The sequence below is a fragment of the Myodes glareolus genome, chromosome 1 (assembly GCF_982192425.1).
Source record: "Myodes glareolus chromosome 1, mMyoGla1.1, whole genome shotgun sequence".
NCBI classification, from domain to species: Eukaryota; Metazoa; Chordata; class Mammalia; order Rodentia; family Cricetidae; genus Myodes; species Myodes glareolus.
Genome location: NC_142026.1, coordinates 41,672,357 through 41,686,637, shown reverse-complemented (window position 1 = coordinate 41,686,637; position 14,281 = coordinate 41,672,357). Strand labels below are relative to the sequence as shown.

The 14,281-nt window shown below is 38.2% G+C and overlaps 1 long non-coding RNA gene across 1 annotated transcript in view; it reads left to right on the top strand.

The window, feature by feature from the left end:
• Positions 1-11,812, top strand: part of LOC125405484 (uncharacterized) — a 47,075-nt gene extending 35,263 nt beyond the window's left edge. Inside the window, exon 3 of the long non-coding RNA XR_015737661.1 lies at positions 11,109-11,812. This is a non-coding gene — a long non-coding RNA (uncharacterized LOC125405484). The remainder of the gene's footprint in view (positions 1-11,108) is intronic.
• Positions 11,813-14,281: the final 2,469 nt, after the last annotated feature.

The following is a 14,281-nucleotide window of genomic DNA, read 5'->3' as shown; positions in this document are numbered from 1 at the left end:
AAGCTGAATGGTAGAGATCAGACATCAAGGAACGTGTTGAGGAAACTAAGTATTAGACTACAGTTAGAGAAGAGGAACAAATAGGGGTAGATAATTGCAATAAAAAGTGACTATGTAAGTCATAATGTTTTGTGCATTTCTAAAAACTAGAAACTTGCTATTGAGAGCTTTACTACAAAGGTATGATACATGTTTTAAAAAATAGATATTAAAGATAATTTAACCTCACATATTATACAACTTTATCAAAATATTACATGATACCCCATAATATGTCATTAGCATGTGCATTTTTATGTTTTGATATTTAAATTTAAACATAACAGTAAGTATATTTCATCACTTGGAATCAGAAAAGCTCATAGACCCATAAGAAGCACATAATTTTCATAGATATTTTCCCCTTACATTGTCATTTATATATGTACATATATATGTATTTTCACTCTGAGCAGGATCTGGCTTCAAACTCATGGTGAAACAGTATTGACCATGAGCTCTTGATCCTTCTGCCTGTAGCTCAGAAGTGCTGAGGTTATAGATCATAATACTATTTCCTCCTTCCAAGCATACACACACACCATGTAATACAGCACATTGCATATCACAAAATATGAATTATATTTTAATAAAACATCAAGATTAAAATATTGAAGGTCAATATAATTTAATTAATTTATGTGGACTAGTTAGTTAATAATTGCCTAGGAGACACACTGTAAAATCTTAACCACGTGGTCCATTATATTTTCCTAGACAACAAGCCTTCATTTCCCTTCCCCAACACATATCCATCTTTCTCATTAGAATGTGAAATCAGTAAAATATTGAATCCATGCCTATTTGGTAATCAAAGTACTCTGTAAGTCCTGAGTGAAGTAGAAGTCCAATAATTTCAGAAATGATGAATTGTTTACATTTCATATAAAGCAGAGGGAAATGGTCAGGAGGACCTGCTTCATAGACTTTCAAGTCTTCGAGAGGAGACATTTAGATCTGTATTCAAGAAGACACGCTTGTCAGAGGAGAGGTTAAGGATCAATTGAAGTACTTATATCACAGAACAAAAGGTACCAGGTTACTGACTACCAGAGCCAAAATTGGAAAATTTGACTGTAAAGAGTCCAGGATTCTTGGTGCTGACACTATGTAGACAGACTACTTATTCATTCTGCCATTTAACAACTTTGTCTTAATTGTCATTAGGCTTATATGATTCTGGTTGAGATGTTATTTTTTTTTTTTAGTAAATTTTATTAAATTATAAAAGTTTCCATTTCCGCCCCCCCTCCCAACACCCTCCCACTCCCCCCACTCCCCCCCTCCTTCCCCTCCGTCCCCCAGGGCAGTCAGGGTTTCCTGCCCTGTGGGAAGCTGCAGCTCCCTCCCCCTCCCTCCAGGTCCAGGAAGGCGAGCGTCCAAACAGACTGGATCCCCAAAATCCAGCATATGCAGAGGAAACAGGTCCCAGTGTCATAGTCAAAGGCATTTCAGAAAGACCCCAGGCCAGCCACAGTCAGAGAATCCGGCCAAATTCCGAGAATCTGGCTAGATCACGTCCTCGTTCAGTCCCAGTCCGACTGGCCCTGGTAAATTCTCATCAGATCCGTTCCCTTGTATCAGTGGGTGATAGCATCCCTCGCAGTACTGATTTCATCTTTCATGTTCCTCCTCCTTCCGCTCCCCCTACGGACCTCGGGGGGCTCAATCCGTTGCTCCAATGTGGGCCTCCGACTGCATAGCTGTCCTTCGCCAGACGAAGGATCTATGGTGATAAGCAAAATATACATCAGTATGGTCATGGGCCACGGCCGATTCAGGCACCCTCTCCTCTGTCCAGAGAACAATCTGGGGGATTTCTCTTTGGACCTGGGATCCCATATATAATCCAGTCTCCTGTAAACCCTAAAATGGCTCCCTTAGTTGAAATATATTGTTCCCTGATCCCATATTCATCCTACCTCCCTCCCCCCCCATCCCCGGCCACCAAGCTTTCCCCGTTCCTCCCCTACTCCCTTCTCTCTAGCCCTCTCCCCCTCCATCGACCCTCCCACCCCCCCATGCACCCGAGGTTACCTGGGACTCTTGTCTATTTCCTACCTCCTGGAGGATAGCTAAATAATCTTCATCAGGTTCATCTTCTTATTTAGCTTCTCTAGGATCACAAATAATAGGCTCAAAGACCTTTAATTATGGTTAGAATCCACTTATGAGTGAATACATACCGTGTTCCTCTTTTTGGGTCTGGCTTACCTCACTCAGTAAAGCGTTTTCTATTTCCATCCATTTGCATGCAAAATTCAAGATGTCATTGTTTTTAACTGCCGAGTAAAACTCTAATGTATATATGTTCCACACCTTTTTTAATCATTCTTCTATTGAGGGGCACCTAGGTTGTTTCCATGTTCTGGCTATTACAAATAGTGCAGCTATGAACATAGTTGAACAAATGCTTTTGTAGTATGTTAGGGAATCTTTAGGGTATATTCCCAAGAGTGGTATTGCTGGGTCCTGAGGGAGGTTGACTCCCAGTTTCCTGAGAAACCGCCACACTGATTTCCACAGTGGCTGCACGAGTTTGCATTCCCACCAACAATGGATGAGTGTTCCCCTCACCCCACATCCTCTCCAGCATAGGCTATCGTTGGTGTTTTTGACTTTAGCTATTCTGACAGGTGTAAGATGGTATCTCAAAGTGGTTTTAATTTGCATTTCCCTGATCGCTAAGGAGGTTGAGCATGACCTTAAGTGTCTTCTGGCCATTCGAATTTCATCTGTTGTGAATTCTCTATTAAGTTCAGTACCCCATTTTTTAATTGGGTTAATTAGAGTTTTAGTGCCTAGTTTCTTGAGTTCTTTGTATATTTTGGAGATCAGACCTTTGTCTGATGAGGGGTTGGTGAAGATCTTCTCCCAGTCAGAAGGCAGCCTTTTTGTCCTACTGACAGTGTCCTTTGCTTTACAGAAGCTTCCCAGTTTCAGTAGATCCCATTTATTCATTGTTTCTCTTATTGTCTGTGCTGCTGGGGTCCTACTTAGGAAGAGGCCTCCTGTGCCTAAATCTTGTAGACTACTTCCCACTTTCTCTTCTATCAGGTTCAAAGTGGACGGATTAATGTTGATGTCTTTAATCCATTTGGACTTGAGTTTTGTGCATGGTGATAGATATGGATCTACTTTCATTTTTTTACAGGTTGACATCCAGTTATGCCAGCACCATTTGTTAAAGATGCTTTCCTTCTTCCATTGTATACCTTTAGCTCCCTTGTCGAAAATTAGGTGTTCATAAGTTTGTGGGTTAATATCTGGGTCTTCTATTCGATTCCATAGGTCGACTTCTCTGTTCTTATGCCAATACCAAGCTGTTTTCAATACTGTAGCTCTATAATAGAGTTTGAAGTCAGGGATGGTAATGCCTCCAGAAGTTCTTTTATTGTATAAGATTGTTTTGGCTATCCTGGGTTTTTTGTTTTGCCATATAAACTTGATTATTGTTCTCTCAAGGTGTGTGAAGAAGTTTGATGGGATTTTGATGGGGATTGCATTGAATCTATAGATTGCTTTTGGTAGAATTGCCATTTTTACTATGTTGATTCTCCCAATCCAAGAGCAGGGGAGGTCTTTCCACTTTCTGGTATCCTCCTCAATTTCTTTCTTCAAAGACTTAAAGTTCTTGTCAAATAGGTCTTTCACTTCCTTGGTTAGAGTAACCCCAAGATATTTTATGCTATTTGTGGCTATCATGAAAGGTGATGCTTCTCTGATTTCCCTCTCTGCTTCTTTATCCTTTGTGTATAGGAGGGCCACTGATTTTTTGGAGTTGATCTTGTATCCTGCCACGTTACTAAAGGTGTTTATCAGCTGTAGGAGTTCTTTGGTAGAGTTTTTGGGGTCGCTTATGTACACTATCATATCGTCAGCAAATAACGAAAGTTTAACTTCATCCTTTCCAATTCGAATCCCCGTGATCCCCTTATGTTGTCTTATTGCTATTGCTAGAACTTCAAGCACTATATTGAAGAGGTATGGAGAGAGTGGACAGCCTTGTCGCTTTCCTGATTTTAGTGGAAAGGCTTTGAGTTTCTCTCCATTCAGTTTGATGTTAGCTGTCGGCTTGGTGTATATTGCTTTTATTATATTTAGGTATGATCCTTGTATCCCCAGTCTCTCCAACACCTTTATCATAAATGGGTGTTGAATTTTGTCAAATGCTTTTTCAGCATCTAGTGAGATGATCATATGGTTTTTTTCTTTCAGTTTATTTATATGATGGATTACATTGATAGATTTGCGTATGTTGAACCAGCCCTGCATCTCTGGAATGAAGCCGACTTGATCATAATGGATAATTTTTCTAATGTGCTCTTGGATTCGGTTTGCCAGTATTTTATTGAGAATTTTCGCGTCGATGTTCATGAGTGAGATTGGCCTGTAATTCTCTTTCTTGGTTGTGTCTTTGTGTGGTTTTGGTATTAGGGTAACTGTAGCTTCATAAAAGGAGTTAGGCAGTGACTCTTCTGTTTCTATATTGTGGAATACGTTAAGGAGTATAGGTATTAGCTCTTCCTGGAAGTTCTGGTAGAATTCTGCATTGAAACCATCTGGTCTTGGGCTTTTTTTGGTAGGGAGATTTTTGATAACAGCTTCTAACTCTTCGCGACTAACAGGTCTATTTAGATTGTTCACCTGTTCTTGGTTCAACTTTGGTATATGGTATGTATCTAAAAAAATGTCCATTTCTTTTACATTTTCCAACTTTGTGGCATATAAACTTTCATAGTAAGATCTAATGATTCTCTGAATTTCCTCTGTGTCTGTGGTTATGTCCCCCTTTTCCTTTCTGATCTTATTAATTTGCATGTTCTCTCTCTGCCGTTTGATTAACTTGGATAGGGGTTTGTCAATCTTGTTGATTTTCTCCAAGAACCAGCTTTTTGATTCATTGATTCTTTGGATTGTTTTCTCTGTTTCTATTTTGTTGATTTCAGCCCTCAGTTTGATTATTTCCAGTCTTCTAGACCTCCTGGGTGAATCAGCTTCTTTTTTTTCTAGATCTTTCAAGTGTGCTGTTAAGTCTCCAATGTGTGCTTTCTCCGCTTTCTTTAATTGGGCACTTAGTGCTATGAACTTTCCTCTTAGCACTGCTTTCATAGTGTCCCATAGGTTTGAGTATGTTGTGTCTTTGTTTTCATTAAATTCAAGGAAGAGATTAATTTCTTTCTTTATTTCTTCCTTGACCCAGGGGTGATTTAGTAGTTGACTGTTCAGTTTCCATGAGTTTGTTGGCTTCCTGGGGGGAGCATTGTTGTTGAATTCTAATTTTAGTCCATGGTGATCTGACAAGACACAGGTAGTTACTAATATTTTTCTGTATCTGTGGAAGTTTGCTTTGTTACCGAGTATGTGGTCAATTTTCGAGAAGGTTCCATGAGCTGCAGAGAAAAAGGTATATTCTTTCCTATTTGGGTGGAGTGTTCTATAGATGTCTGTTAAGTCCATTTGATTCAATACCTCCAATAGGTCTCTCAATTCTCTGTTTGGTTTCTGTCTGATTGACCTGTCCATTGGTGAGAGAGGAGTGTTGAAGTCTCCTACTATTAGTGTGTGTGGTTTGATGACCGCCTTGAGTTCTAGAAGAGTTTCTTTTACATATGTGGGTGCTTTTATATTAGGAGCATAGATATTCAGGATTGAGACTTCCTCCTGATGAATTGTTCCAGTTATGAGTATGAAATGTCCATCTCCATTTCTTCTGATTGATTTTAGTTTGAAGTCGATTTTGTTAGATATTAGAATGGCCACGCCCGCTTGTTTCTTAGGTCCATTTGCTTGGAAAACCTTTTCCCAACCCTTTACTCTGAGTAAGAGTCTGTCTTTGTGGTTGAGGTGTGTTTCTTGTAAACAGCAGAATGTTGGATCCTGTTTTCGTATCCAATCTCTAAGTCTGTGCCTCTTTATAGGTGAATTGAGTCCATTGATATTAAGTGATATTAATGACCAGTGGTTGTTGACTCCGGTCATTTTTTTTTTTTAAGTAGTAGAGTGTATGTGTTTTTCTTCTTTGATTTGTGCTTGTGAATGGTCGCTAGATGTTCGAGTTATTGTAGATTGTGTTGGGAATGTTGGATTCCTTCGGTAGTGATTTTCCTTCTAATATTCTCTGTAAGGCTGGATTAGTAGCTACGTATTGTTTAAATTTGTTTTTATCCTGGAATATTTTGTTTTCTCCGTTGATAGTGAACAATAGCTTGGCTGGGTATAGTAGTCTGGGTTTGCATCCATGGTCTCTTAGTTTCTGCAGTACCTCTATCCAGGATCTTCTGGCTTTCATGGTTTCCATAGAGAAATCCGGTGTAAGCCTGATAGGTTTACCTTTATAAGTTACTTGACCTTTTTCCTTTGCAGCTCTTAAAATTTTTTCTTTAATATTTATGTTTTGTGTTTTGATTATTATATGGCGCGGGGATGTTTTTTTCTGATCCAATCTATTCGGTGTTCTGTATGCTTCTTGAACCTTCATAGGAATATCGGTCTTTAGATTGGGAAAGTTTTCTTCTATAATTTTGTTGAATATATTTTCTGGGCCTTTGATCTGCAGTTCCTCTCCTTCTTCAATCCCTATTATTCTTAGATTTGGTTTTTTTATTGTGTCCCAGATTTCCTGAATGTTTTGTGAAGAGATTTTGTTGGATTTGCCGTTTTCTCTGACCAGAGCATTTATTTTCTCTATGGTATCTTCAGAATCTGAGATTCGTTCTTCTATCTCTTGTATTCTATTGGTTATGCTTGATTCTGTAGTCTCCGCTCGTTTACCTAGGTTTTCCATATCCAGCCGGTTCTCGTTTTGTGTTTTCTTCATTGCCTCCATTTCAGTTTTCAATTCTTGGACTGTTTCCTTTACTTGTTTGATTGTTTTTTCTTGGTTTCTCAGGGTATCACTCACGGATTTACTTATTTCTTCAAACTTTTTGTTATATTTCTCATCCATTTCTATACTCATTTCTTCAAACTTTTTGTTATACTTCTCGACCAGTTCCTTAAGGGAGTTATTCATATCCTGTTTAAGGGACTCTATTGCTTTCATAATGGCACTTTTTTCCACTTCATCTGGGTTAGAGTGTTCAAATCCTTCTGTTGTAGGGTCATTGGGATCTGATATTTTCATGTTGTTTTTCAGATTGTTGGAGGAGGTCTTGCCTTGGCGTCTGCCCATCTCTTCGATCAAATGCTCTCTATTGGAACTTCTGGTATCGGGTCAGGTTCCCTTGTTGGGCAGGGAGTTCACTGATAGAATGCCTACCTTTCCCCAAGCAGGGTATTGAACCACAGGCACTGCCTCTGTCCGGGATGCCCCTATAGAGCAGGCCCAGTGTGCAAGGCAGCTGAGCTGGGGAAATTTTATGGGCTCAGTGGGAGGGGAGAAATATAGAAATTTGTACCTGGATGGAAGCTGGGATGGCAGGTGGGAGAGCCTAGCAGGGTGGAAACAGCACTGCAGGCTGACCTGGGAGTCTATGGGGTCGGGGAGAGTCCTAGCTCCCCCTCGCTGGGCCCCTGTCGTGGGCCCGAATCAACTCACCACTCTGAAGGCCCTCTGGATGGAAGCTGGGATGGCTGGCGGGGAAGCTAGCAGGGTGGAGCCAGCAGAGCAGGCTGACCTGGGAGTCTATGGTGGTCGGGGAGAGTCCTAGCTTCCCCTCGCTGGGCCCACGGGGACCCGAATCAACTCACCACTCCGAAGGCCCTCTGGATGGAAGCTGGGATGGCTGGCGGGGAAGCTAGCAGGGTGGAGCAAGCAAACAGGCTGACCTGGGAGTCTATGGGGTCAGGGAGAGTCCTAGCTCCCCCTCGCTGGGCCCGCGGGGACCCGAATCAACTCACCACTCCGAAGGCCCTCTGGATGGAAGCTGGGATGGCTGGCGGGGAAGCTAGCAGGGTGGAGCCAGCAGAGCAGGCTGACCTGGGAGTCTATGGGGTCGGGGAGAGTCCTAGCTCCCCCTCGCTGGGCCCGCGGGGACCCGAATCAACTCACCACTCCGAAGGCCCTCTGGATGGAAGCTGGGATGGCTGGCGGGGAAGCTAGCAGGGTGGAGCCAGCAGAGCAGGCTGACCTGGGAGTCTATGGGGTCGGGGAGAGTCCTAGCTCCCCCTCGCTGGGCCCGCGGGGACCCGAATCAACTCACCACTCCGAAGGCCCTCTGGATGGAAGCCTGGTTGAGATGTTATAACTGATCATTGGTACTTTCATAACTGTAGACTGAATTATATTCAACATACACGTCAATAAACAGTACAAAAATTAATGGAAACCACAGCTATACCCCCAAACATACTTTATCAGAGTTTTTTGGTTATATAGATCTTTTAAACTGACTTTCCCTTTGTTGTAAAGAAATGATACTATAAGCCTCAAATTGTTGCCTGCAATCTTAGAATGAGGACATTGAAGCAGGTATATCATAACTCTGAAGCAAGTCTGATATAAATAAATCTGACCAACTAGAACTATACATATTTTTGTTTAAAATAAAAATAATTAATGTGCACACACAATAGATTTTTAACAAATAATTTTAAGGGTCATTTTCCCTAGTTCTGCTTACCCGATTAACTTTCTGTATGACTTTGAAGAGGTTGTGTCATTTTCTTGTCTCAGTTTCTAAAGTAGACAGTTTATCTGTCTCCATTACATGATGAGGCTTATTGAGGTAACACACGTCTATACTCATTATGAAAAAAGTTTAGCACAGTTACTGGAGTAGACACATAGAGAGTTATAAGTATTATTTTATTAGAAGTTTTACCACTACTTTCACATATATATTTAGTAATGTCATCATAAAGTGTAATTTTGAAGGCAAATTACAGTATGTCTTTGATTTTAATTCCATATAAAAAGCACTATTCTAATGCTTGTGACTCACGAACTCACTCAAAAACATTTGATTTGAGGCTTTGTTGGAACTCCCATGGGTGGCAATCAGTTGAATTTTCCCCACAGAACTGAAACACCACTGAGCACCTGTGAGGTAATCTCTCGGACTTCTTAGCTCGCTTATGTCAATGTTTAGGGGGTTGTGTAATACCTGCTTCTTATGATTGACACAACATCAAATACCATCTATATTATAATGTCTTTGCAATAGTTTTTCAGCCAACATATCCTGTCTAAGATTTTATAAAAAGAAATTAAACCTCATATTTTATCAATACTTTTACTGCTTCAAGAATACAGGAGGATGGGTCATGAGTAGAAGATAGTGTTTTCTCACTTTTTGCTATTAAAGAAGACAACAGTAATATCTGGTGAGATAGAGCAGAGGTAAAATTACTTGCACACAAAGCTGTGGCCTGAGTGCAGTCCCAGTATCCCATAGTGGAAGGTGAGAGCCAACTCCTGGAGGGTATCCCTTATCCTCACATGCAGTGTGGTACCCATGTTCCTGTACTCATATACACACATTACACATGTATACATGCAGCAATAATAGTAATAATAATAAGTTTTAAAAGGGAATAATGTTGAGTATACAATATAGGAAGTCCACAATATTTATGAAAACTTTTAATAGGATGGATATTGATTTAATCATACTATCAAGCAATATGTAAGATTAGAGTTAAGTTCCTTTTATACAGACTTTGGTACATACCAGGAGGACTACAAATTATTTAAACTGTTTAATTATTTAATTATTTAGATGCTGCTACTTAGAAAACACTCTTGTCTAAGCTGTACAGATAAGGAAAGCATGAAACAGGGAAATTAAAATTTCTAAAATCAAAGACTTACTTAGTGGATGGTGTGTTTCATAACTAAAGGACAGATATAAATGATGATCAGCACCAAGATCTTCGTTACAACCCAGCATTAGCTAAAAATGATGACTATTCCAAAAATCAGTTAGTAAAAAAAAAAAGCTGTGCATAAGGAATCACTTATTTGTTTCTGTTTTAATAAACAGTTTGCCCAAGTCTTGACATATATTGACATGAAAATATGGTTATATCAATCAATATGTACATTCTGCCATTTTGTGAAATGACTGATTAGACAGATTTATCATTTATTTTATGTGTATTTAACCTTTATTGTCAGACTTTCTAGCAAGTTCAAACACATACAGCAATAGCACAGTGATAGCAAGTATCTATTATGCTCCATGTTTCCTTGATTTTATTCATTGGTCAGAAGAACTCTGGATTAAAACAGCAAATGTGATCAGCACACTGAACTTCCATCTTACTGAGACACTCATCGTCACAGACACTCAGTGGCACTTTCAGGATGTAATATGTTTATAGGTAAAGTTCTATTTCAAGAACTTTTTGGATAAGAATTGTCATCAATGATAAAAAAGTTCAAGTATAGATGCATAATCTATTAGTTACCTTCATTGCATCATGATGTTCCACTCGTTCACCCAATGAAATAGAAAATCAAAACACAAAGATCTAGCAATGCAGAGAACCTGAAAAAATATGTATGAGTGAAAACACTGACTATTAAACCACAGCCTATGTTAGCAAATATTATCTATTCAGACATCACTAGCTCATATTTAAAAAAATTACAAGCTTGATAAAGAGGGTGAAAACAATAGAATTTTAATGCCAAAAATTTTACTTACTCTTTAAGTTGAACATGACATCAATGTAAGACTTCTAGGAGGCAGTCTTGTACAGAGAAACTTGGTGAGATGTCCTGAAATTCGGAACCACTTGCCATGTAGTGCAGTCTTTAATATATGAGTTTCCCATGTGGTAACAGTTATCAGGAAACAGCTTAGATGCCCATCAACCAAAGACTGGGTAAGGAAAATGTGGTACGTTTGCACAATGGAGTATTACTCAGCAGGAAAAAAGCAATAGCATCCAGAAATTTGTAGGCAAATGGGTGGAAGTAGAAAAGTCACCCTGAGTCAGGTGACTAGACCCAGAAAGTCAAATATAGTATGTATTTCCTCATAAGTGAATAAGTGACGTAAAGAAAATTATAACCAATATAATAATAATAATAATAATAATAATAATAATAATAAAGATTATTCTTTGTGGCAAAAGTTAGCCACTGTGTAAAAAAGTTCCTTTCCCTTGAATGCTGTCAGTATGCTATCTTAATTGGACAAGCAAGACACAGAGGAATGTGACTGCCAAACTTTGCCAAGACAAGGAAAAAGAACCCTTCAGAATATCCTGCTTCACAGAAATGGTCATCAGATATCCCAGGCCTATCGGCCGAAGATAGATAGTCCAACACTGCAGAGAACAGTCTTGTGTGACTGTTCAGGTAATCAGCTGTTTTACTCATTTCTTACATTTTTTGGAAGTCATTGCTTGCACTTCTTGCTTACGCAGTTACTAGTATACCCTTCTAAGTTCTCTGATGGAGTTGAAGGCTAAATAGTTATAGTTTTCCTTGTCAACTAATTTAGAAAAGAAACTCACAGAAGAACTGTAAAGTGTATAAAGTTGAGAGACATCAAAAGATAGTTTTGGGTTGGTAATGCAAATTAGGGTAGAAAGTGAATTAGGTATGACACTTTTCACTCACCAAGATAGAACAGATAATGGGGTATTTTCTCTGAATTTGTCAAATGCATATGGACTAGACACTGCTAATGTAATACTTAACTGTATATACTGTATATAGTTACTGTACTTATCATGTATAGCTTTCTTCTGTTAGTGTTAATCTTTGCTTTTTATTCAGACAAAAGGGGGAAATGTGTAATATTTTGTTAGTGTTCTGATAAACAGTGCTTGCCTGGATATCAGAGGGTAGAGATAGCTACTAGATAGCCATACAGGTCTAGAGGTCTTGATAGACAGGAGACAGGAAGTGATAAGACTAGAGAGAGAGAAGTGAAAAGGCAGGGCATACATAGGTTATTGGTCCTTTTAAACTGAGGATTTAGAGAGGTAAGAAGTGATTGTAAATGCTCCTTTGCTTTTTTAATTTTTCAGCATTCACTCCAATATCCGACTCAAGGTTTTTATTGTTAATACTAAGTGGGATAATGCTTCAGTCCATGGTGAAGACACATTTAGGCACTCATTCTTACATAGTCATTAATTTTTTCATGGAACCACCTCCCCAGACCCTGCATTTGTATTTTTAAAAACATATCCACTAGCATTTTTGTTGTGAGATGTTATGTTGGGCAAAGAGTTCTAAGGAAACATAAATACATATGTGGAATTTTTCCAACTCATGCCCCCATATAAAAGTATTGCTTGTTGTTTTTATTAACTGGTAACTTTTAATAAGAGAGGGGCTTCTTTTTTAAAATATCTGTTTTTATATAAATAAATGATAAATTTTTGAGATAAAATCTGACTGTGTAGTCCTGGCTGGTCTGGAGATCTCTATGTATTCCAGGATGGCCTTGTGCTCAGAGAGAGCCCCCTTCCTCTGCCTCCCTAGTGCTGAACGAAAGGTGTATGCTACCTTGCTCAGTGACAATACTCATTCTAATATTAACCACCCCTTACTCAATTATGTTTGTTTTCCTCAGATATTAACTTTCTTACTATTTTGGGTGACTTATAGAAAATCCTAAAATAAAACAAAATATACATACACTTTCTGTATTTTACCTGTTTTATATGATGATAGCGCAAGAGTTGACATTATGTTGTAATTCATGTGATGGAACACTCCATTTCAGTGTGAGGAGAGCATCTGGGTTATCTCACAGCTACCTTACTTACACTAGTGTGTAAGTAATGGCATTCATGCAATTTCCAATCTCATACTAATACGGAAAATGGTGTAACCAAGCTTTCTGTATTTCTCATTTGTTGTATGGATGTGTAGTCATAGAATAAATCTTCAAAATTAGAATAGCTTATTGAAGTGTACATGCATTTGTAATTTTTATCACAGATTTAGATTGTGTTAATAATCTATGTGGATATATTTTTTTTCTCCAGAGGTGTGGAATTGAGACCGTTTATCGTTTAAGGATTACACAATTACACAGTCTCTAACGTGGAATGCTTCAGCATTGTTTTCTGACAACTGAACAAAAGGTGAAGTTGCTGTATGTTTACAAGGCATTATTCTTTCTATTACTGTGTACTTTCTTTCTTAAAATGACACATATTTTATTTAGTTTAGTCATTCTGTTGCATAAAGCATACTTTTCTACATATTAGAGAGAACAGTACCTTGAATTTGTACAGGTAGTTGGAATATTTTTCCAATTTATCGCGTTATTTGAAATTTTGCTTGTATATTTTGATCAATTTAATATTTTAAACATAGGTAGTATGTATATGTGTTTATTTATATGTATGAAATACATTCTGAATTGAGAAACAATGTTAGAAATTCTTTCTTATTGTATTAATTCTTTCTCTCATTTTCAACTAGCCTAGCATATACAATTTACATAGTAATATTAATTTTTAATCCAATTTTCAACCTATTTGTCAGACAAAACACTAAATTATCCTATAATATTATTTCAGTGACCACTGTTTCAAGTTATTTCATGAGTCATTGAATTTATATTTTATCTAATTTCTTTGTGTATCTTCTACAACCTTACAAGTCACCAATAGACTGATAGAATCACTATCTGGTTCTATGTGTATAATTTCTCTTTGGTGTGCTAATCAATAAAAGAAAATGAGTAGTCTGCTATTTGGAATAGCTATTGTTCTAATAATTATTATTTAGTTAATTTACTTTGATTCTTTATAATCAACAGAATTATTTCTTCTACTCTCAGTCAAAACCTCATTTGTTCCGCATATGGTGGCAGAATCTGAAAGCTGAAAGCTCACATCTTGAACTTTAGGCATGAAGCAGAAAGAGAACAAATGAAGTGGTGTGAGTATTTTACTCTCCAGTGTCTTACTTCCTCCAAAAACCCACACACCTTACACCTCCCTAAAATGGAACAACCGAGGAGGCTATGGGTAATAATCATTTAAATCACTGGAGTGGCTAACACAAACAAGTTCACATGCTATACTAGTAAAATATAACCTTTGTCTACAAAGAACCTCAAAGTGTTGCATCTAAACTTCTTGTGAGTCTAATTAAAGCTTGGGGTGCTGGAAAAAGTAGGAAATGGGGAAAAAGAAAGCCGAGTGATGGCAATCTACTGTAGTCATTTACATACTAATCCCTGCACTCACAGTGAAAACTGATGTATGTGTTCTCTGAGAAAACACTCAGAAAGGGTGGCATCCAGTACGTGTTTAATATTTGTTCTAAATAACAATGTATTCAATCTCATTCTTTTTCTTTCTTCAATAAGATTATAAA